The sequence below is a fragment of the Harpia harpyja genome, chromosome 6 (assembly GCF_026419915.1).
Source record: "Harpia harpyja isolate bHarHar1 chromosome 6, bHarHar1 primary haplotype, whole genome shotgun sequence".
Classification (NCBI taxonomy): Eukaryota; Metazoa; Chordata; class Aves; order Accipitriformes; family Accipitridae; genus Harpia; species Harpia harpyja.
In genome coordinates, this window is record NC_068945.1 from 47,553,071 (window position 1) to 47,579,015 (window position 25,945).

General features: G+C 38.7%; 1 protein-coding gene and 1 long non-coding RNA gene across 3 annotated transcripts in view; one reads left to right on the plus strand and one right to left on the minus strand.

The window, feature by feature from the left end:
* The window catches only part of GRM8 (glutamate metabotropic receptor 8), a 364,871-nt gene that overhangs the window by 224,412 nt on the left and 114,514 nt on the right, over window positions 1-25,945 (minus strand). The window lies entirely within an intron of this gene.
* LOC128143215 (uncharacterized) lies at window positions 2,606-13,164 on the plus strand. Its single transcript, XR_008235682.1, has 3 exons — window positions 2,606-2,793; window positions 12,435-12,558; window positions 13,050-13,164. It is a non-coding gene; the product is annotated as an uncharacterized LOC128143215 (long non-coding RNA).

Sequence of the window (25,945 nt, forward strand, 5' to 3'; positions counted from 1 at the left end):
ATATCTATTATTGTAGTCATTCAGGGAGTCTAGATGTTGAAAAAGTCAGAACAGCAAGTGAGGGTGTATTCTGCATTATTGCTGTTCTCTAAGGGCAGAGGGAATGCAACGGGAAATATTGTGTTGTTTGCAGTTATTAATTTCTGCGTTGCAAAAAAAGTAACACTGAGCAGATGCACCTTTTTTCTGAACAGAAGTGTTTTCTCTTCCTAATTAATTGGGGACTTATTCAGAACTGGCTTAGCAATACAAAATTGACCTCTGAAGATCAAAGTGATAAGCCATATGGGGCTAAATCCTGCCTCTCTTACGCATGCAAAACTCTCACACATTTCAGATGAGTTTGCATCAGGATTTAGACAAGTGATCATCATATACCATGAAAAACAGCCCCTGGGACAGTTTAATCTGCACAACCAGAACTTTCATGTTTCACTTTATTTTCTTTTCCCTCCCCTCCAGTGTCCACCCCTCCCTTTTTTCTGGCTTTCTTCTGGGAAAGTTTTACCCCCACCCACATCTTCCTCAATCATCCCATTTTGCTTTAGCACAGTTGGCAAGCTTCTTGTAACACACACAAAATCTTGGGAGCGAGAATACTAGCACTGCATAATTTAAGAGAGCCTCCTCATTACACTGCCTCTTCATTTCAATTGTTTGAAATTCTTCTGCACCTCAAGGCATATGTGGAATCCAAACCAGGATCCAAGCGTGCTTACATTATATTATTATTTCTTGAATGAAGCATTTTAATACCAACATCCGGAGGGTTAAAGTAATAATTCAGAATCAAGAAAACATTTTTCTTCTGAAATACCTTATAAATGACACTGACTATACAGTTTTGTATTGCACATTTATAGTTTATATTAAAAATACTTACTACAATAATACTATCTCTGCTGCCATAAGGATTGTTTCATCAACTTTTTGCCAGAAATACTTCTTAAATTTAAAATAAGTCCTGCTGGTATCAGAAGATGAAAGTTGTAAGACCTCAACACCACCAACAATAGCCAAAAGTATATTAGAGGTTTTATGTGTTCAGTGTATTATACTCCCTTCACACTACCACACTTGTGTTTTATGGTGATTAACTATCTAGGCACAGAATACAGCCTATAGTCTATAGTCATTCTAGTCATTAAAAAGAAGTCTAAAAAATTCTAGCATTCTGACATTGTCATAACAGCCAAATGACACAGATGCAAGATGTTCACGGTGCCCTACTAACTCCTCAAAGCTCGTGATTACGGCACGTCAGCCACACATACTGGGGGCTGTACTGCATCAATCACGCCCTAAGTAGGGCAGAAGTTGTTTAAGTTTCAGGCAAAAAGTCCTGCACTGGCATTGTTTACACAGTATGGGAATACACCCTGGATGGTGTCAATCAACATAGTTCCTTGATCATCAATACAGCTATGTTTGATAATACAATTGCGAATATCACATTTTTAGTCTGCTCACTGATGGAAATAAGAACAATGCAATCTTATTGTATGCCATCTCATAACTGGCTAACAGACTGAAAAAAATTTAGTAATATTTAACAAGATGTTTTTAAATTAGGAGGTGGGAAGACAAGCCAGACCCATAGTTCACCTGGAAATAACTCCAGGCACTTCAAATGTGATGATAAGGAGAAACAAAAATCCTTATAAAAGATCTGCCAGAAGACCTTTGATAAGATACTGTGCCTTCAGTGACACCAAAGTCAATTAATATAAAGATGCAAATTCACAGGAAAACAATCTTCATAAGTTCTACTATTTATGGAACTGTGCCATAGCCTTGCAATGGTTTGTACAGAGCAAAGCTTTTAAAGTGTTCACTAATATCAGGTTCTTGTTATTTTAAGACATCTTTCTGGTTGTTGAAAGTGTAGGCAGCTAAAGACTGTTACTCAAACTCTCAATCAGTGACCTTGGAACATAAAACCAGGTACTAAACTACATTCAAATTTTGTACCTTGTTATGCTTTTAGGTTACATATTAAAAAAAAGCCAACACATTAAAGTCAAATAAAGAAGGTCTCTCAAGGGTGAGATGCACCAATGCTGCAATTGGCTGCACTCTATGAAATGGTAAAATACCCACCTACAAAAGACTGGAGTTGTGAGTATCTCTAAATTAATGTTTTTGAAGTACCTCAGATATCTCTGTCTACCTAATTTCTGCATAACATAACATGCAGGATAAAGTTCTACACTGAATTAAACCCCCCAAATTCAGTTGTACTATGGTCATCTGGTTCTCTCAGCAATGACAGAAAAAATATTGTAAGACAAAAGGACTGTTTAAACAAACCAGAATGTTAACACAAAGAAGAAATGGATAGACACAGATTATGAACATGTTTAGGCTGGAAATTAGAAGCTTCTTAATAAGCTGTGAAATAGAGAATATTATTTCAGTAGGTGTAGAGCAAGCAGTAAAGCCCAGAGGTTTTAAGAAAGCCCTAAGTCAGTCTATGAATGGGATCATACATCCTGATCACCCTAATCAGTGTCCGGTATTTTTTCAATCATATACACTTAAGGAGTTGAGAGACATTCCCAGAGCTCAAGTCAGAATTATAAGCAGTAAGAGAGAACCACAGTACTTCATTGCAGACCCAGGAGGACGTGTGATGCTGCAAGCAAATGAAGGCCATGCTCCTGGCTAGGAGGCTGGGCTGTGACCTGGATTCAGTTCGCTGCTCTGCTATTCATCTCTCATGTTTCCTCAGGCACATCACCGTCCCAGAAGCTTTTCATCTGCCACGGAAGGAAATACTTAACACCATCAGAGGTAGGTACAAGGATCAATATCGTATGGATCTTAGCTACCAAGGTAACAAAGATCATATAACTACCTTTACAGGGCGCTTTTAATCCAAAAATCTCAATTTTTATGGGCACGGGGGCCTCAGCTTTGTTAGTACACCTAGCTGGCATTTGCGTTTCAGGCCAGGTGACAAGCACTGCTAAGAGGGCACAGACCGGCAAGCAAGGTGGTTCGCAGAGAGCAGGCGGCAGCCAGGGATGACGCAGTGCCCGTGGTCCTGCTGCCTACTGAGACCAGGCTGGAGCCCTGGACTGCACTGCGGCTGCTGCACCGAGGGGAAAGGGAGTGTGTCTGTGTCTGTCTGTGTGTTAGGGGAGGGGGTCAGGCTGGGGGGGCAGATTTGGACCCCTCTGAGCATAAGGGATTGCTGCCCCCTGCCTCCCACAGCCCCCAGCATGAGAAACACGGCTGCCTCTCTGGGTCTTTCCCCTCAGCCTCCTGGTTCACCTCCATCCTCCTCTGCGCCTGCCCATGCCAGGAGCAGCAGGGCTTTGGCCCAGCTCCGTCTGTCATCTCTGATGGAACAAAATTCAGTTTCACCTGCTCTGCTGGGAGGCACTGAGCTGGTGCCGGCTGCTACATCAAAGGATGACTCTGCCGCTGTCACTATTGCAGCTGCTTTTTAGTTCAGAGGCTGACACTCTGGCAGTTTACTGCGTATCTGTTGGTTTGGTACTGCCTGGTGGATGCTTTGTGATGACTGCATCCCCACAAGAAAGCGCTGGGATTAATATGCAGCTTATCTGTATTTAACAGTCAGTCAAAATATCAAAAAGCTATGTATAAAACTGTATCTCTCTTGCTACCTAAAGGAGTCCATACTCCTCTGTGTTTCTCCTATGAATACTGATTTTCTTATTCAATTAGGATTTTTTTATACATATCTTGTAGCTAAAGTCATACATCCAGCTTGTTAGCCTAAAATTCACAGATTGCCTCCAGTGTTAGACTTCCCTTTTTAACAGTACACTCAGATTTCTGTTTATAGAAAGTGAAGTAAAAATATGGCTCCCTGTGGGGCATTTCAGAGGATGACTCTAAATAAGCCAAAGGCAGTATATTAAAGACCAGATCTTTGTTATGAAAGCTTAGAAATTCACAGTAACTGGCAAGAAAGGAAGGCCACAGAAATTTCAAGAAAATAGAGTAAATTCAATAAATATGCTTTACTGATGGGTTAGTGGAGAGTAGACAGCACTGCAGAAACAACAGCTTAGAAAACAGATCACTATCTGGGCTAATAACAGTTCACATGCATATCTGGCTGGAATTCTAATATCCCTATATGGAAACCAGGGCTAACTCAAATAATCAAAAAATCAATATAGGATTTGGACTCTAAGCCCAAACCTGCCAAAAGGTCAAGAGAGTGGAATAGCTCAGCTCTAATTAGGAGTTGAGTATCTCATTTACATCCACAGCTTCTGCATGTGCATAACGACAGAAAATGAAGGAAGCAAATTTTTTGCATGCTGACTCACTGGATTGTTTTCCTTGAAACACATCCTGCTTTAGAGCTTGTTAAAGTAATTCTCACCATAGGGCCTCCTCACTTTTATAGAACTGAAGTTCAACTCTGTTAAATGTGATCCCATGGCGTGACTATTTTAGAATTCTTTATCCTCATGTTGAATTAATAGAGTTGAGTGAATTCATCATAGTGCATAACTCGTCATTTTGGGGGCTTGTATCTGGTGAGGCTTTTTTGATTTCTACTGTTTTGCTTTGGGGTTTTGAGGGGTTTGGTGGCGTTTTTTGCTTAATCACTTGGGCCCCATCAATGTTTTTATTTTGCTTAAGTAAGCAATTTCTTTGTGATACAAAATTCTGACTAATTTCTTTAATCAGCTTTTGCTCAGAAACTGTTTATTTCCACCTGCATTACAAATGCAGGATTTAAACAATCTATCAACACAGCATAATGCAGCAAGTGATCTTGTCAGTTTGTCCTTTCCTCTCAGGGATGCAGCTACTGTATTCTGTACTTCTGAAGAAAGGAAATAATAGGATTAGAAAAACATTGAGGACAAGGAGATGTCAAACAAAAGAAAAGCATGCTGCAGTTCTAAAGCATTCTCATGTAGTATTGGGAATTGTAATCCATTTATGCTAAAGACTTTGCCTTTGCTCATTATACAAAAGAACGTAAAAGACGTATACTTTGATACTGTAGTTTGGCCTATAGGGAATCATAATTAAAACACATTCGAGTGTGCTGGTTTTGACTGGGGTAGGGTTAATTTTCTTCCTAGTAGCTAGTATGGGGCTATGGTTTAGATTTGTGCTGGAAACAGTGTTGATAACACAGGGATATTTTTGTTACTGCTGAGCAGCGTTTACCCAGAGCCAAGGCCTTTTCTGCTTCTCCCCCCACCCCACCAGCAAGGAGGCTGGGGGGCACAAGGAGTTGGGATAGGACACAGCCGGGACAGCTGACCCCAACTGACCCAAGGGATATCCCAGACCATAGGACATCATGCTCAGCAATAAAACTAGGGGGAGGTTGGCTGGGGGGCCACTGCTCAGGGACTGGCTGGGTATCAGTTGGTTTCTGGTGAGCAATTGTTTTCATTTGTATTACTTGTCTTTCTTGGGTTTTATTTCTCTCTCTTTTTGTTATTATCCTTTTCATTACATTATTATTATTATTATTATTATTATATTTTATTTCAATTATTAAACTGTTTTTATCTCAACACACGATTTTTCTCACTTTTACCTTTCCAATTCTCTTCCCCCCATCCTGCTAGCATGGGGAGTGGGAGAGTGGCTGTGTGGTGCTTAGTTGCCAGCTGGGGTTAAACCACGACAGAGTAAATGCAATCTTAGTCATTATTAAACAACATAAAGTCAGTCAGCCACACAAACACAGCATTATCTAAGGATTACAATGTGTGAGGCAGCCAACAATCAACCTTAAAGTTCCAGTGCTTACCTAGCATACCAAAAATTAGTAATATATAATGCCCAACTGTTTTAGAAAAATGATTCCATACATCTATGAAATAAATTTTAAAATGTGGGCCAATAGGAATAACTAATTTCTGTAAGCACTTGCAGATACTGTGCAGAAGTTAACTCAGTTCATTATTCAAATAAATAGTCTTTGTTGTATAGCACAGAACTCCAAGCAAACCTTCTAAATCCAAATACCTAAAGCCTTCCTTTGTATTACTGTTAGACAGTTCTATTAAAAAAAGAAACACTATTTAAATAAGTCACAGTAACATCAGATATACAGTATAACTTTTAAAGAAAAGTTTTGTGGTCTATTTTCTTGGTCTTCAGAGATATGAATCGGGTGGGTTTTTTCACGTACTTCTGTATTGCCTCAGCTTCAGGCACTAGGCTAAGTGAGCGTTCACTTAAGATTTAGTTCTGTTGAATTAGGATGGTACTGGGAAGAGTGACCTTCTCTGCATATTAAAGTTTATATAAGAAAGGTGAAAAAATGTTTGTGACCTTGTAAAAGGCCATGCTTTCCATTTAAACAGAGCAGCAAGCAAGCACAGAGCATCCTTAAGGGTGTTAGGGTTGTGTGCAAATCACTCTCAAGTCTGTAACTGTGAGTGAATAGTGTTTGACTACTGGTCAGGAAATCACACAAAATAAAAGATGAAACCTACCTCTACTGATAATATGTCAACTCTAAAAGCAGTATCAAAGCCAATTTTGAAACTCAACATTAATGCTTAGGGTATTTCTCCTATAAAGACCAAACCAAAAATAGTAAAAACGAGAACTAAACCAAACCAAACCTTACCTCCTTCCTTCCCCACCCCTCCAACCCCCCCAAAAAACCCCAAACAACCACAACTAAAAACAAAACAACCAACCACTTTTTACTCAGAACATGTTTTGCTGTATCTGGAATAAGTGAGCTGCAAGTCTCAAAGAGGACTGTTGGGATTTCAAACACAGTAAAGGAGAGTCCAGTGAGACTGTGAGACTCAAGACGTCAGCCTCTCTCACATCTAGATCAAGGTAATTCAGATGAGAATTCATTGTTTCAGGGATGAGTCGAACTCAAAGCAGAATGGGAGCAATTTGACATCCCCATTGCTGCAGTTAGCAAAGCCAACCGATGTGTACAGAGGTTGTACTTACTGTTCTCAGAACGCTTTTCTTGGCCAGTTCTTGTGTGCAAACACCATAACAGTATAATATAATAACACCAACCTGCTTTAGGCCCCTGTATTCCTCAGTGCTCATTCAAACAGGGCTTATGCATTTTTGCTCAGATGCGTATACATTTCTATGTATCGAGGTATGCAGAGAAAAAGCCGAGATGAAAGCCTGTTCTCTCCCAGGTGAACTGCAGAGCTACAGAGTCACTCTCCCACCCCACTGAGCTTAGTTATCCATGAGGAGGTACAGGATGTTCATCCTATCAGAAAATACTACTCAAGCAGGCTAAAGCTATCAGTGAGTACTTTGGAAAATGCCGCTGGAAAGTACTGTAAATGTCCATCTGCTCTCTGCAGAAAGCAGGATGTTGAGATGTAGAGATAACGCAAATGTTCACAGAGAAATACAAGTTACTGAATCTTTCTGACCCACTTGGCTGCTCGTGTATCTATAAACTAAAATACTAAAAGCAGTCATCAAAAATATGGCTGTCTACTAACTGCAGTAGGATTTGCAGTTGCAAAATGTTGTCATATTGCTATAATTAAATGAAAGATTGATTTAGCAGTAGCGTTATTTTCAGCTGTCCAACAAATCATAAAATCATTGGATGCCACCTTGTCTTTCGCAAGATGCCTTAGCGTGGCATTATTTTGAGTGTCTTCCTCACTCTCACAAATAATAGCAAAAATCATGAGGAGCCCATAAAGCTCTACTTTTCAGAGCCATTCAAGCATGCAGCGGTTGTAGTTCCACTGACCAGCTCTGTCACAGGTCTGATCGAGCTCTGCTTCATAAGACTTCCACCAGACTGCTCCCTCCTGGAGTATTTCTAGGGCCCACCTAGCAGCACTTGCCCGAGAACTAGATCCCCTCATCTCCCTGCTTGTGTCCCTGTGCTAATCTTACAGATTGTCCTGACTCCACCAGCCAGTCCTCTCCCCAGCCTGCACGCCAAAGAGGCAGGAGAGCTATTCCTCAACCTAACCATGTCACACTGCAAGTATTCAATACCTAGAGATCAAAGCAAAATTGTTCACTACTAAAGCATGAAAAATACACAGTTCTAGACATAGGTCAGTCTTGCAAACATGCAGACTTTGGCATCCTTTTAAGCCGTACCTTAAGTGTCTTCATGACATTTCGGTGCTTCTTGAGAGTTACTTCTGAACCTTGGAGTCTTTTCAGCCCAGCTCACCTTAGCAAGACCAACAGCTAAGCCATGTACACACATGGTTAGTGGCAAAGTTCTGCCCATCAGTTCCTCTCTTTTCACCTGCTGTGTTTTGTGCCACGCTTTTCAGGTGATGCTGGGAGTCTGTCTATATATAAAAAGTTTGGCCTCTTTATTCTGTATTTAGTCATTTTCCACCCTCTTCCTACAGATGGACAAAGTATATTCATTTTTGGTCAAAGCACAGTCATTAAATTTTAAGTATTGTCCCGAGGCTGCAGGGTATGTGTTGGAAACCTTGTCAGTAAATATAGATAAACATTTACCAAGAAGTATTCACAACACAGCAATTTTCATAACTACAGAATAATTCTGTAACATTGATTGGAATACATGTATCATATGCAAGTTCCCCTAATCATCACATGTACCTACTGATGTCTCTTTGAGCTACTTCAAGGACAGGCAGCATCTGCAGTTATTGCGAAATGTGCATTTATATAACAATATAAAAGTATCTACTCTAATTTTAGCTCCTGCCAGCAGGGGAAAATGTTTGCAGCTAAAACATAAAGTTTGAAATTTTTCTAAACAATTTATTTGTACTTACTGTACCACCAACCATGCTCACACATGAATAAAACCCAAAGGATTTTCCTGTTAATTTGTTCAGCATATATTTAGAATTTCAAATATGTTCAATTACAGCTTAGCCAATTTTCTACATTTCTTCTGATTGTTCTGCCCCTGTCCTTTAAATGATGAGGCATCTCTCTGCTGTGACTGCAGTATAGACTATTCCCTTTCACTATTAATAATCCCATTGAGAAATACGAAGCAGCCTGGCAAGATTAGTTTAAGCTTTATTATTTTCCTAATTTCCCAAAACTGAGTATTTCCCTAGTTACTACAAGGATAAATTATATTTACCACTGCTCTTGTCAATTCAAAAATATTTTCACATTCAGAAATATTTGCATGCTATTGGATTTACTACACAGTAGCAGAATAAAGTGGCAGAGGAGGATGCAGTATCCTTAAAGATGGGCAGTAAACTCCTTGCTTTTTCATTCCTTCAGTTTATATTATGTTTGTGTTTGGGGTTTTTTTGTTTTAACTGGTTGCCATGTGAACTGGCAATACAGCATACAGCCTTCTATACCTGTTAATGTCTTCCCATTTGAGAAAAGATAGGCAGTTTTTAATGTATGTATCTCTGAGAACAGATTGCGTTGCAGACTAGACCTCATGCAAAAGAAGAATTCAAAGTATCATAAGCAATTCAGCAAAACTGCAACTTCCACCAGGCAGATCTGCCAATATGCCTTAATTTGGGAACAAAATTACTGACTTTATTACTCCAAATACAAAATCAACACTAATAGGACTAACGGCAAGTGCTAACAATGGAATAGCTCGTTAATATTAGGATTTGGTTATTCATCTGGACTTCCTAAGAATTGAGCATTTATGAATGAAAAACTTTTATATTTAGTATCCAACCTCTGCACAATCCACATTATCTTGTAATTCAAGAATAAAGTAAAATGCATGATTGTATAAAAGTGTGATGGAGACAGAGCAAGGAAAAAAAGAAAATGTTCCTTACAAGAAAACAACACTTACATTTAATGCCAAAAAAATAACAAGATTGCTAAATATGATAGGAAGGAACTCTTACATTCCAGCCATATGCTGAGACTAATCTTTTCTAGAAAAACTGCATTCAATACAAGTGTATCTGGAGAAGAGCACTTAGCTGGGTACAAGTCATAGACATTTATACTCAATTTGTAAAGGAAGGAAATGGAAGAACAAGAGGGAGAGGAAAAGCTATATTAAGAAGTCAAATTGCAGGAGCCCTTTGACTGCTATTACAAACTGAAGAAGATCTTCAATACTGAAAACCTGCCATTAATCTCTTATTTACATGGAAAGCACATGCTTCTTTTTATCTGAAATACTTACAGTAATGACACGAGCTGGGACTAGACAGATAAACACAATATGTCTGGTTATCAAGAAATTTAGATTTCTTATCTAAATTTGGGGTTGAAGCTGATACTTGCCTACTGTGAGCAGATAGTGCATCTGATCAGTGAAACTTTTGTTCTCATCTACTGCACTGCTAATAGCAGTGGTGAAATAACATTTTCATGCGGCCCAATTTTTCAGGAAGCAGTCATTCCTAATGGGGAGATAGTCCAGTTACTGAACCCTCCCCAAAATCACAGATTATAAGGCCTGAAATTTTATAATGGTGAAGTCCAACAAGAGGCTAGGCACAAACCAATAAAATTCACTAAAAAGTTTTTAAGCCCAAATTGTTCTAAGTGAAACATTTGAGCTAAACAAACAGGCATTTTGTGATGCAACTGTTCTTAGAAAAGTTCCAGGAAGGACTGCCTCTTGCTGCATTTTTAATCAGACTTGGTAAATGCAGCAGCTGTATACATCTGCTTCTTTCTATGCATGTCTGATTTGAAAGTGGGTGATTGGGAGTGGCCATGTTTATTTATCAGCTTTATTTAATTTTTTAAGAGTTCTGGAAGCACGTGTGATTTTTAACAGGCAACCATGTGGTCCTTTGAACAGCTGTGCTGTATAATGGAAAACAGCAAAGTTTCTGCCTTGCTTAACCAGCTAAGTCAAAGTCAGAGAAAATAGGAGGCCATGACACTACTCAGGCAAGGAAGATATAAAGTCATCTCTGGTTTTGTTTTCAGGGTATTCTGTCATGTAATTTATTGGCCTCATTATAGGCTATCATACCCAACACACAACTCTACTTTGATCACAATGTTAATTCTGGTGATTGGCTTGAAGTCCCTGTACGGATACTTATGCCATCCAATGTAGCACTTCTGAAAGCAAATGCAGAAGGACTGCAAACATAGCAATTCAAGCTTAATCCTGTCATTCATTAAAAAAACCTACATTTTTTCTCACTCTGCTACGTGTCCATCTCACCCTCTCTCTTATTCACATAAAACTCCCACTGATTACACAGATGATGGTAATTAAACTAAATCATTCTATGGGAGTGCTGCCAAAGACAGATAAACCCAGGTCCTGCTGTACATGTGTCATATAATGGGGATATCAATTAAAGTGCCCAACATTGGGCACAGAGATTATTTTATTTCAACATACGCACATAGTCTTACATTTCTGAGTCATAAGGCCACAGTTTATCTACTGATCTACAAGCAGATTCTTTGCTGTGGGATAACATTAATTAAGACCGCTAGAAAAGTGTCTATACATATCTCAAGTTTTTACTCATTTGTTCTTTTAACACCATTGAGTTATAGATAAAAAAATATGTAGGCAATGTCAACACCATGTTTGCTATTGCTTAAGAGTCATCACATCTCTCTCTATTCCTAATCCACCAACACAAGATACCGATTCTTGAAATAATTAGAGTTTTACTCCGTCTTTTGAGGATGCACTCTTCACAAACAGTTGAATGCCATGAGGCCTATGAAGGTGCACGGCAGGATTGACAGGAGGACTGAGTGACTATTTCCCCTCATATTTTGAATGTAAAACTATTCTGCCAGCTGCTCAAGTCATTAAGGTAACATTGTGCCTCTGAAACTACTTGGTTTATATTTTAATGGTACCCTACTGCTTGGCTTCCTATCTCACATTTGCTGAATCAACACTATCGCAAAACAGCAAAACCTGCCTGACATAGCAATCTTTCAATACATGATGATTCATCATGACAGGACACTGAAAGCCCTGTGGCATGTGGAGAAAAGCTTTAAATAGTACTTAGTTGTTAACTTATTTTAATTAAAAAGGCAAATGCACAAGAGAGAAGAAAACAATCTTTCTGTATCACATCACTTTTATTTGCTCTACTTACCAGCACAGGATTGTTCTGGTTCCATTAACAAATTCTATTTTAAAAGAATGTTTTCTTCCTTACTTTCATATTTTCCTTTCTTTTCTGCATAGCATATCTAAAGGCACAGAGCTACTGGCTGCAAATACTACAGAGAATAACTAAATATAGGACAGCATGAAAATATGTTGAATACATTTGTCAGCACTGTATTAAAACAGAGCTGCATAGCAGAAAGTTTCCCACATTGCTAATAGATACTGGCTTTATCACCTTTCCCAAGGTGAGAGCACCCACACAGGTATCATAATCAGTGACGTTTTTGCAAATTGGTTCAGGATATTTTATTTATTTTTTTGTCTCCACAAAATGTGCTAATGAAGGTTACACAACTTTTTAGTATTATATTATTAGCAGAAATTCATTATTTCATTTGAAACTACACAGATCTGAATCTCCCTTGTTTGAAGTGTTGCCAGCACAGCTGCAGAGTGCATCTCAGATTAATGGGAGCCATGACAAACAGAATGAGTTACCCGCATGCAAACTTTTCATCAAATATGCACAGCAGGTAAACAATTGCAAACTTACATATTTTCTCTGCACTGTGAAGTCATTCCAGATGACATTATGTTGTTATGTAGCAAGGGACATCAAAGCAGTATGTCACATCGGCAGAAAACCCAGAAATAGCACAAGAAATATTTCCAAAAACTATTTTCAGCCTTTCCCAGGAAAAGTACTGTGAAGCTGCATGGTAGAGCTAAATCATTACAGCAGTTTTCAGGCTTACTAATCCATGATATAGAAATGGACTGATGTTCCTTAATGAACAGCCTTTCAGCTTCACAACAGCTCTGCAGAACAGAAGAAGGGCTGTAGAATTCCCTATCGAAAAAAAGGAGTTTTGCTAATGATACGACTCCATCATTGATCTTTTTTCTTCAAACACATCCGTGAGATTCATGGTGCTACCTGAAAATCTTACATCCAGAGCAAAAGTGGCAGGAACCATCCCTTCCCCAGATTTGAAAATAACCTAGTTACTTTTATTCCTTACAGGTAACAGAAGCTCCACTGTGCATGCCAAGTTGTGATGAGAAGCGTTACCAAGTATGTTTCAACACCATGACTGCAAGTGAAGGCAACTCTTGGAATCCACATTTAATCTACTCTGTGCTACCAATTACTGCTGCTTTAAAGCCTCTTCCAGACACTGGCAGGATTAAATGGCTGCCTCCAACATGTTCTACAGCCTATGAACAACCAAGGAGCAGTGCAGAGAAATCCTATTACTGGTACTTTTCAAATCACTACAAAGTAGTTTGTACATCACCAGTGCCAAAAATCTCAACTATGCTCACTTCAGAAATGACAAATGTTTCATGTCGATTTTGGTAAAAATACTTTTGCCGTTGGGAATATATAATGAAGGAGAACTCTTCTCCTGGTGGGGGTGGTAGTAGAACACTTTATCATTTGAACAACATCTCACAATAACCAAGTACAGATATATTCATTTATTAACAAATGTGGAGATCACAACTGTTTTGTTTTCTTAACATCAGCTACTTATTTGATCCACATATTTAGCTGTTGTAATAACCACAAAACCAAAAACTCTCTTTCCCTTGTGTCGTGGTTTAACCCCAGCCAGCAACTAAACACCACGCAGCCGCTCACTCACTCCCCCCCCCCCCCCCAGTGGGATGGGGGAGAAAATCGGGAAAAGAAGCAAAACCCGTGGGTTGAGATAAGAATGGTTTAATAGAACAGAAAAGAAGAAACTAATAATGATAATGATAACACTAATAAAATGACAACAGCAATAATGAAAGGATTGGAATGTACAAATGATCCGCAGTGCAATTGCTCACCACCCACCAACCAACACCCAGCCAGTCCCCCAGCGGCGAATCCCCGCCCCCACTTCCCTGTTCCTATACTAGATGGGACGTCACATGGTATGGAATACCCCGTTGGCCAGTTTGGGTCAGGTGCCCTGGCTGTGTCCTGTGCCAACTTCTTGTGCCCCTCCAGCTTTCTCGCTGGCTGGGCATGAGAAGCTGAAAAATCCTTGACATTAGTCTAAACACTACTGAGCAACAACTGAAAACATCAGTGTTATCAACATTCTTCACATACTAAACTCAAAACATAGCACTGTACCAGCTACTAGGAAGACAATTAACTCTATCCCAGCTGAAACCAGGACACCTTGATGACTACACATTTGTACTGCTTCGCCCTTGTTCCCAGCAAATTACTTGGGTCAAGTGCAAGACACTCTTAATAGCATTTGTTATCATGCAGGCTTCTGGCAGACAGCAGTATCTTATGTTTCCACTGGCATTTCTTATCATTAAATGGACATATAAGTCTCCTGGCTTTAGCATATATCTTGCCCACTGTTCTTTTCTTCTCACATTTAAGTCAATAATCCTCCAGTCAAATTAGTCACACTTAAAAAGCTTTCACCTATCTGCTAATTCACAATAATAAGTAACAGAGGAAATGCAATGTTATATGAAATATCTTAGACAAAAGACATGAATATGTTCTCTACACACATGGGATAAAGGGCACAAAGTAATGAGATTAAATTGCAGCAAGAAAGATTCAGGTTACAAACAGGAAAAGCATCCATAGAACCAGGGCAGCTAAAACACTCAAGCAGAGTGCTTGGGGGTGCTGTGTCACACCTGTCACTGGAGGTATCTAAGAGCAGAAACAAAAATCTACCTTGAAGTATTACAGGTCTTGTCAATCTTGCTGTGGGTGAGATGGACTAAATAACTTCCTGTAGTTCTTTCTATCCCAATCATTCTAGAATGTGTAGGAGACACGGAAAATACAAAGTTCAAAAATTGGACTAGAAACAGTTTATGCTACCCTCTAAATTAGTATCTGAACTCATCTCTAGAGCCTACTTCATTCTTTCAACACTATTAACAGAAAGCACACCCCTGGGGAACTGATACTTCTAAAGCAGAGAGTGGGAGAAGGAAGAGGAGAGAAAAAACATTAGATATAACCAGCACTACAACTGATAAGAAATTCACCTTCTACTCTTCTTTCCTGGTTGGGATTTAGAAACTTATAAAAGTGACATGGTTCAGATAGAAAGACTTAAGTATAAAGAAAGTCCCACCAGAAATGCTACATAACACAACATTCCTTAATATTATTGTCATTCATAATAGCAAGGTCTCATTAAAATATTACTGAAAATGACACTGACTTATACCAAAGTGACTTAGACATACCTCTTCTACCCACGGCTTCAAATTCTCCAGTGATTATCTTCATACCATTAGCTACACATTTTGATGTCAGAAACATTTGAAATGCAGTAAGACAAGAAGAACCTTGAAAGCACGTACATATCCAGGAGGAGGCGGGTAACCCAAAGAAATCTGAATCTATGTTCCGGGGACCCAGAAGTACCATGGCACCATAGCAGCGACCACACAGCCTGCTCCACTCCAGCGGAGGGGATCACCACCTGCAGTCACCCCCACGGGCACCCCTTGCATGTACACTGCCTTTTCCAATCTGCCAGTGCCGCTGTTTCTGCAGTGGCACCATAATAATAACCCAATCCAAAAGCACGATCCAAGCTACAAAAGCTTCTGTAGTCGTAACTCAGGTAATAGTAAACTACTATTTACATTACTTGCACTAGCCCAGCTCAATCTGAGTTTACTACGATCCAGACACAATACCATGAGCAGCTGAGTTTGTTACATGAGAGGATGAAGGGGAAGACTGACCCAGGTAGCTGGGCTTATAACCCTCCTAGCTGGCCCAGCAACAGCTGAAAGAGGACGTGTGTTCAGGTCTCCAAGGAGCAGGGAAAGGTGATTGTGCCCTTTCTTCCTGCTAGTGGAATGCAACTTGGTGTGACACTTCTGTGTTTAACAGCACCCCTGCCTTGCAACATTTTTCTCTGCGCAGATAATAAACATCCATCCACAAAGAAATTGTAATCCTCTCCCACAGCCCTTTTCCTTTATTCTTTTATTACTTTAGAATACTTTACCAAGAATTCATTGGTAAAGAATAATTTCTTCTAGTCACTCCTAACGTCTGCCATTTAAAAAATTGTCATTATTAAATTCTAGCTCTATTTTTGGGCTACAAAGTAGTCCATAAGATTAAAAAGTTCAGAAAAGGCAGCTAATTTTTGTGCACAAAGATTCATGGACAAATTGCCTGCTTTATGGAGACAAGGAAGCTAACAAAAGTTCTCTGATGACAGTTACAAAAGAAGCAAGATTACCATTCTTCAAAGCCGCATAGAAAAGATCAGTAGAATGCTCTGGTATTTAATACTTTAATGTAAGCCTCTATGATTAAATGTTAGATTTTCTATTAGAGAAATGATCAGATTAAAGATGGGTTGATCAAAGATTTAAATTTAATTTGGCTACTTTAGATACTCTAATAAAGATGTTCTGTTGATTCTCAAACCAGTAGCACTTAAATTAAGAGCATTTCAGGGAATGCCTCATCACATTGTGAACTACAGGATGTTCTTCTGTACTGAGCACAAAATTCTGTCCTTTTAGGGGAAAAAAAGAAAAGCACATGAGAAGATTTTCTGCTTATCTCTGCAGGCTAAAAGGGTAATAAAATTTACACTGTAACCTATCCTTTGAATTTTCTCAGCCTAATTGCTCACTACACCCACAGACTCACATTTCTAGAAAATAATATTTTAATAGACTTTAATCCATACCTTTTCAACTGCATTTTTTATTCATTTTCATGTAGAATGTAGTTCTCAGCAGAGGATCAAACCTGTATCAACAATGCACACTTCACCCTGTTTCCCACCACATGTAGTATATGATGCATAGACCTACCAGGACAACAAGGAAATTCCCTTTTTATGTCAGCTAAAAAGGGAACTCCTTGGACATCATAATCAGTTTTCTTTATCTTAGCCTGTAAAAGAATAAACTAAAAGAAATAACTAAAACACAATAGCCTTCCTGCCTTGTTTTAGTAAAACAACAGTACAATAGGCCACATTCAAGACACCTATGAAAGCAGAAAGATATCAACAGCATGAAAATTTTAGTTCATAAAAGAGCTAAGTGTGTATAGCTCAACTAATTGGTAGGAAGGAAACTCGAGAATAAGAGAACAGAATGAGCAATTAGTCTATCTACCCGCATTTCAAATACCACATAGACATTCTTAGCTCAACTGCATAACTAACATAACTCGGAAAAATGATTTTGCATTGCATCTATGGCATATTTCACCAAATGTTGGGCAATTTGTTTACTCATGTTCTCAAGCCAATAAAACATGTACATCTGCCCATCAGATACCCTTCTACTTCTGTCTTCACTTCTTCACTTCTCTTTTACTCCTTTGAAATGATGCAGACTAAATGCTCCTTTGTTTCCACAGTCCCAAAGAGCATCCAGTCTACCTTTATGTAACGAAGTAGATGCCTACACCAAGACCTTAATCATTCTTGTCTCATCATTGCCCATATAAAAATGAGAGACTTTGTCCACAGGCATCTCAAGCCACCCAAAATCTCAACAATTCTCTCCCTCTCTCTCTCACATGTAGACAGGTAAGGATACCTAAAATGAGGTGGGAAGAATCTGGGCCTTAGCTGCAACTGTAGTCAATATGGATTAAATGCTTATACTTACCAGCTACATAACAGTGAATTTGAGCACTGAAAGATACCAGAACCTGAACCCAACCCAAAACAAAAACTTGAATCTGAATCTTAGACTGGATTCTGCATCTGAATCAGTCTTTAAATCAGCATCGTATCTAATCCTCAATTGACTCTAAATTCTCAATTTGGGTTCTGAGTGATTTTCTTTAAAGAAAAAAAAATGTATTTTCCAAACATTAAGGTTAAGGTAAATCACTATAAATTCTCCAGCGATCCTACTGATGGTGACAACAGGTGTGGTTATTTCAGCAGTCTGGAATTACAGAGGGAGGAACTGTAGGCATTGTGCTGAATGGTCCAACACATAATTCTAGCAGTAACGGAGTAAGTTGAATTTCAGGAAAGATTGCATGAAAAGCATGTAATAAAGTGTGAAATAGTTTCATAAGAATAATCATAGAAGCAGCAAGACATAGTGACCTAATGTTAGACACACAAAGGCACCTTGTATGGTAGACAAATATACATAATACCTCTATAAGACCAGTTTTTCCTCAGCTATAGTTATGTACATACAATTATTTGCTCTCATGTATATGTGACAAGAAAGGTGAAAAACGCAGCATGTTTATATTTAAAGCTGCACATGCGGGTATGAGGGCCAACTTTGACAATTCTCATGCTTAGAATACTGCTGCTTCTTAATCTCCCTTACCACCTGAATACGAGGAGGGGAGAAATGACAATACACAATGTCTGATAATATGGATGATTTTTAAAACTCTTCATTTCTGGGTTTTTTTTTTTATCAGCAAGGTGAGAATCCTAGAAGTTAAGGATGCTTCTTCAGTTCATGAATATTTGATATCAATATTGCAAGGGACAATTCTTGAAACAGACCCATAAATCCACATAAAAGAGATTAAGAGTGATCTTGAGAAGGAAAGCACATGTAGGATGACAAAACGGTAAAAATTAAAAGTGTTACTACATAGCTGTTGACATTGCATACTATGCATGAAATGCTCTTCCCCTCTTGATCATTACATCTCAGTCTTCCTTTCACAACTGGTTATTAAATATGTGACGATTTGGAAACTTCCTTTTTATTACATATCCTAAGTAACACTCTGAAACCTTGTTTCTGAACCCATTAAAAAGACTTCTTTACAACAGAAAGAAGATTTGAGATATCTAGGTACACTCCTTAAAACCTGAAAAATAGTACTGAGGAAAAATGTATTCAAAGTAGAATAATTTTATAGTTTTCTGAACAAGCAGAGGATATCAGAAGCACAAGCAGCATGGAGAAGAATAGAGGCCTGTGGGATTCTAAGAAAAGATGTAGCCAGGCTGAGCGAGGAAACTGTGCTGTTTCTCCAACTTCTGCAAACAATGGCAAGCAGCTCTAGCAGAAGGTAGGTGGTTTCATTTGCAAACATGCACTTTACAGTTAGGAGTCCTTCATTTTTAGTAATTTCTAATGCTCACAAGATATATGCTTGATGTTGGGACTTTTTTTTTTTCATCTATTGCTCATCATTCACTTTTGTTGCACTTTGGGGGTTTTTTTTACTTCAAAACACTTCTACATTTCAATATTTAATTTTTTTTTAAATTTTTCCATTACATTCTGTCTTTGAAATGCTTTTACAACTTCTATCTTCCCTCTTCTCTCCTGTTTCCACTTGCTTGTTTTCCAGACAACTGTTCTAAGTGTGAGCTCTGGGAATGTGAAGAGACATCCCCCCTTCCTGCCTCATGAGGCAGAGCCTTGAGTAGATCTATCAAAAATTTCTCCATATAACAGGGTTATACAAAAAGACTGTAAGTTTCAGACTCAAAAAGGCCAAGATCATTAGAAATGAACCTTTGATAATGTCCTGGTTTCAGCTGGGATGGAGTTAATTTTCTTCCTAATAGCTGGTATAGTGTTATGTTTTTGAGTTCGGTATGAGAAGAATGTTGATAACACACTGATGTTTTCAGTTGTTGCAAAGTAGTGTTTAGACCAAGTCAAGGATTTTTCAGCTTCTCATGCCAGCCAGCAAGAAGGCTGGAGGGGCATAAGTTGGGAGGGGACACAGCCAGGGCAGCTGACCTAAACTGGCCAAAGGGGTATTCCATACCATGTGACATCATGCCCAGTATATAAACTGGGGGGGAGCAGGGCTGGGGGGATCGCTGCTCAGGAACAGACTGGGCATCAGTCAGCGAGTGGTAAGCAACTGCATTGTGCATCACTTGTTTTGTACATTCTAATTCTTTTATTATTATTATTATTATTATTATTATTATTATTATTGTCATTTTATTATTATCATTATTATTTTCTTCCTTTTTGTCTAATTAAACTGTTCTTATCTCAACCCATGAGTTTTACTTTTTTTCTTTCCCCGATTCTCTCCCCCATCCCACTGGGTGGGGGGGGAAGTGAGTGAGCAGCTGCGTGGTGCTTAGTTGCTGGCTGGGGTTAAACCATGACACATGATTAGCCTTTTATACAGAGAAAACTCAAAGTGATCAGGTAAAGCAGTATAGAAAGAGAGTTTTTAAACAACTCACCCCTACAAACAGGTCTTTGATGTCAGGTTTGACTTCAGCCTACTCAGCAGCATAGGAAGGGACAGGGAACCCTGCACGATCCCCATCGGCCCCTCAGAAACCTCTCCCCAGCCCACCAGGGCTGGTGTTGCTCCTGGCTGCTCTCAGCCTCCTGGTAGCATCTAGATTGTACTCTCCCTTGCTGCTCAGGAGCTGGCAGTAACAGACAGTTGTGACATCCAGTGAAAGTTGCAGAACACAGAGATTTCTTTATATCTTGCTCTAAATGTCCAATACTTTTTCTTTCATGAAATTTTACTTTGCAATTCTATCAATATATGAAAGCAAGATTTTACTACCTGAGACATATCACTTATTCATCATTTCCCAACATGTAGTATCAGTAAAAGCAATCATTTCTACCCATCTATTGACAACCATGTCTATTACTGTTGATTCACCAATTTGTGTCAATTTGCTTGGCTAAAATTGTTATTACTAGTCTATGACATAATTAATCACAAATTTGGAAGCTTCTTTCTAATTTCTTTTAAAAGTTCTGTGAATGCATTAAACCCAGTAAAGTAATTGGAATATTTTCTGAGAAATTCAGAATTCTTTATATAGGGTGATTTTCTTTTTCCCTGTGCTCAGTAATTCCTAATAAATGAATAAACAAAATTCCAAGGTTCCTACTTAGCAGGAATATCCTGTCACCCAGCCAGTGACCTGTTGCAACATCTATTATTAGATGCACTATTTAATTAGGATACACACTCAGGAGATCTGCTTAATCAGGATGTCTCCCAGTGAACACATTTAAGTCCAGCAGCACTCATTGGCAATGACTTTCATAATGGGGACAGTAACTTTCCTTAATTGGGATGCCTTAGGGTAAGTAAGTATGTTAACCTGAGTCTTGTAGTACTTCTGTCTTCTCTGACAACAGCTTTCAGATTTTCTCAAGCTAGAATAGAAAACACATGAAATATGTATCTACTGCCTCCTCTTAGATCCAACTGTGCAATAATGTCAGAAATAACAGTGTTAAGGAGTGTGGGTTTAAACCCCCTTCAAGCCAAGTTAAAAAATGAATTTTCAGTGAATGTTATAAATTCCAAAGAATAACATCAGGGAAAAATCACATTTAAAATTAATAACTCAACTTCATGAAAAAGCTTTCATATAGACCTCAGAATTAATTTTCTGCGAGGGAAGAAAATCTCCCTACTTGCATTGTGAAGGCTTCTGTCAAAAAAACCCGTGTTGTTTCATTTGTACTGTAATTCGAGGTATCCACTACAGGCTTGTGGAACCAACAACATGGTTATCTTAACAAGAGGTATAAGTATGAAACCACACAAATAAATAAAATCCATGAAACATCCTCTATGAATATGTTTCTACAGGAGAGAAAAAAGTGTAGGAAAAAGATTATCCAAATTGCTCAGGTGCAGAAGGGAAAAAAACATATCTAGTAAAAACAGCCATATGATGCACATATCACTTGCAGGGCACAAATGGCAAGCAGATGCTTAGTTCTTCAACACTCTTTTAAAGTCCCAGTAGAGACACGGTCAATGTCTGCATACAAACTAAACATTAATAGGCATATTGGACCTGACACTTCAATAAACTGCTTGTGCCTGGCTGAATTTTTTGTCCAGTAATACCAATGTACAGAGTGTTACAAAAAGACCAATGTGAACAGTAGTTCAGCTCATAGGGTTTCTGCATCTGAAAATTGGGTTAATTGGGGGTCCACAGTACAAACTGATATTAGAATTACAACCCCAACAGGGGCCCTATCCTACACGTTATTGATCACTCCCACCTACCAAAGAATATAAAGGTACTAAGAAATTGTTAAACACCCTAGAAATCTGGCCCATCTTTGTAAAAAGGATACTTCTTTTATAGTACAAGTCATGCATCATAAATGTCAATTATATCCTTTAATCTGTATTTCTTAAAGGATTTGCAATTTGGGGAACATTATTGTAAAATAACGAGATCATTTGAATAGGATTGCTTCCTTACCTATAAAGATTTGCTGCAGATAGTTCGCATCTTTGCTTTTGACTAGATTGATTATTTCTTATATATTATTTATAAATCCTATAACAGCAGAGTTAGTTGATCACTATTGCAAAGGTGAGGCTAAAAGACTGTCATTTGTCAATTTACTTTATTAGCTCTGTCTCAAATGCAGCGTAATTCAAACCAGAAAATATGAACTCAGAGCACTTTTACTTTCCTTACTTAGAGACAATTTTCTTGTGAAGTTTGAAATACTAATTTGAAATTAGTAGTGACCTTTCTTTCAAGTTTTGTGTCTGCTGTTCATAGCTCCATCATTACTCAAAACCTTTCAACACCCAGAAATACACGTTCTTTGGATTTCTAGAAGGATCCCAGTTCTGATGGTATTTTGGTATAATCACTTGCCTAAAACCATTTTTGTCAGTTTAAACTGTGCACTGTCAACAACTTTATATCTCAACAAAACCAGTCTTGATCTTGCATTGGTTTATTTCACAAAAAATAAATAAAGTATGTATTTAATGCTGGCAATCCAATGCAGCAGGTCTCTGGCTATCAGGGCACTCACTACCTGTGATCATATGCAGCAGGGGTCTTCCAAGTCCCTCTGTAGTTTTATTGACCCTTCTTGCCTCTGGAATGAAATTTTTAGTCCAGTTCACAGTGGAAAATTATGAAATTCCAAGACCATAGTGTGTGTATTTGCATTTAACTACATAGAGAGAAAGAGAGAAAAAAAGCATGGTCTCATTAACTATTCTGCCAACACCTGGGAATATGCATTCCATTTTAAAAGAAAGGAAAATACTGAGCACGACCAATCATCTGATTTTATTAGAGATTTCTTTTACTTGTGCATAACCATCATAATTCAGAAGGCTTTGCCCTGCCACCCAGTTTTGCTTAACTATTCTAGAACTAATCTTGGTTTAACTGCCTTTGCTGTAGTTCTTCACAGATCCATTGCCTTTCCCTTGAAATCCTATTAATATTATTTGACTAAATTTTCTCATTGAAATGAATTATACTCATTAGATATTTCATTCAAAGACAAATCTTCTTCAAAAGTATTTATGCTAAATTTACTACAAAACAGTTTCACTGAATGTCCACTACTTCTTTTATTATAAGCTTAGACCAAGGAGAAGAGTTTTCCAGTCTCAGCTGAACCCATCATGGTTTTTAACTAATTTTATGATCTCACCCTTTACTGTTCTCTCTAAATTAAATTATCTAAATCCCTTTAATCTGTCTTCATTTATAAACATGGCCTAACTTTTCACCATCCTATTCACCCTTCTCTGGTCATCTCAAGTTCATTACCATCTATTTTGAAATAATTTTGCTTAGCTCTTGCTTACTGTAAGGCATAAGCTCAATTTTTGTTCAGTTTAGTGTTGAGGGAACTTGTTCTGGTTCTGAAATAGCTATCAAGAATTAGCTGGTCAGCTACCCAATAGCCTCATCATTTGCTCCTTGTCTTGCTGCCCGCAAGCTCTGTATTTTCAAAATGTTCCGGTTCTACCAGAAAACCCCACGGGCAGCAGGTAGCATGCTTTGCTATACATCAGGCACAGGTTGATGTTCACCAGTATAGGCTGCATCTGGACAAATAAACAACATATTCTGCACAAATACTGTACTGAAAGCAAGTCTTGAGAAAAGCATGTCAAATAATTTGCTTAAGAAATATGACATTCACCAAAACATAAATACCTAATTTAGCAAATGCTATTTGCTGGCTGCTGTACTATCAAGCATTTCAAGCTTACCAACCACCTTTAGCTAACTCTGGATTAAACTCCTTAAGCTACTTACTGTGCCCCACAGATTCTTCCCTTGGCAAGTGCTAAGTAAACCCATACGTTCCAAACTGTTCCCACTGTACTTGAGCTCCATCCTGCTAGCTCTGTCCCAGTGTTATGTATCAGACTGCAGCTCATGCATTGAGCCTCAGTGCCACTGGCTCCTCGAGCTGACGCTGGGGAATCTGCAGCAGCCCAACATCTGGTGCAACTTGCTTCCTCCTCAGCCCTGGTTCAGCCCCCAGACAAGTGTCACGACCCCCCTGCAACATGGCACTGCATCATCCCACTGCTCTAGCCCACTCCCTCCTTCTGTTTGGGACAGGACGTCAAGCAATAAACACCCAGAAAGCTTTCTTCTACCTTGCTGCTCCTGAGATGACTCTGTTTACCTTCATGGTGGGTATGTAGAGTAGATTGTAAGCCAGCTCACATATTGTACTGTTATTTGGTTGCCTGCTTATTTTTGTTCTTTTACTCCTTTTAAAAAAACTCTTTTTCCATGTTGAGGTCATCACTTTACGGTCATCAACAAGGCCCAGTCGTGACAGCTCTTGCTGATCAGAAGAGACCCAAGGCCGAAAGCCACAATTTCTCACAGGAGGTCAGAGTTTAATGCTGGTTGAGAAAAACTACTTTGTATCCACACGTTAGAGAAGAAGAAAGCAAGCAGCTGTGTTATGTGCCTTGATTAAACTGCCTCTTTAGTCATCACCAATTCTATCAGCCTCAGTTGAAGAAACCTTACCAACAGGCAATTTTTAAAAAGAAAAAAAGAAACAAAATCTGCAGTCTTTATGTGCACATATTCAAGTGCCATCTCCCAGAAGAACATCTATCGAAATAATTTGAGCTAGAAATATGCTGCTCGTTGACAATCCAAGATAACCAAGGGCTTATTGATCTCTCTCCTCCTCCTTCTCCTCCACTAAGAGAAAGAAAGAATGATAAAGAGCTGGTATTGAGATAAAATGCACCATACATAACATCAAGTACAATGCATAAAAATAAAAAGTTTAGGATTAGCTCAGTTTCTGTCAGCACAATATCAGTGAATGACTTTTTTTTTTTTTTTTTGCAACCCTACCTTTGCCCCCTAAATTCTACAACAGATGGAAAGAAAGCAAAGGTAATATCAAGTATGTACATCCTGGGAATGAGAAGCTGCACAAAATCCTGTGTGATTGTACAAGCATATCCACATAAGCAGATGCCATTACTTGTTCACTTGAGGTCTGAGCTGGCTGGATATAAGCCAGCTCCAGTCCAAAAACTACAGAACCATGTTACCTGGTTTATTATTTTAGGATTAGCACTATGATAACACGTGCTGCTGGCCTGCACCCAGCTGTCTGAGAGCACAGATGGAACAGGAGCACAACTGTCCAAACCTCTACATGTAAACATGGCCTGCTTGTCACTGCAGATCTCCATTTGAGGAGCTAGGACAGGAACTCCATGGGCTATATACAATTAATCTGATTCTCCCTTCACTAACATTCATATAGGAAGTAATGTCACAGAAAACAACGACTTCTGCCCATGAGCACAGATACTAAGTGCAATGAGAACCTGGCTTGGCAGCATTTTCAAAGTATGTTAATTCTCCTCACTGATCTAGTGCTCAATTGTTTCCTTTTCCAGCTTCTGGGGTTTTTTCCTTGCATTTTAGTATGGCCAGGATAGATTATGATGACACAATTTGTGACCAAATGCTATACTTTCATGACTGGACAGTTAATACCTGGCAGCATATTAAAGCAGCACTTCATGGTTCCAATTTTCCTGAATAGAAACTAGATCACTAGAAAGCAATTACATTACTAATTTCTTGTCAAGTCACATTAATATTTTGTACAGCGGTTCCCCATGTTATAGCCCTATCCACGTTATGGCCCTATCCAGCAGGGTACTGA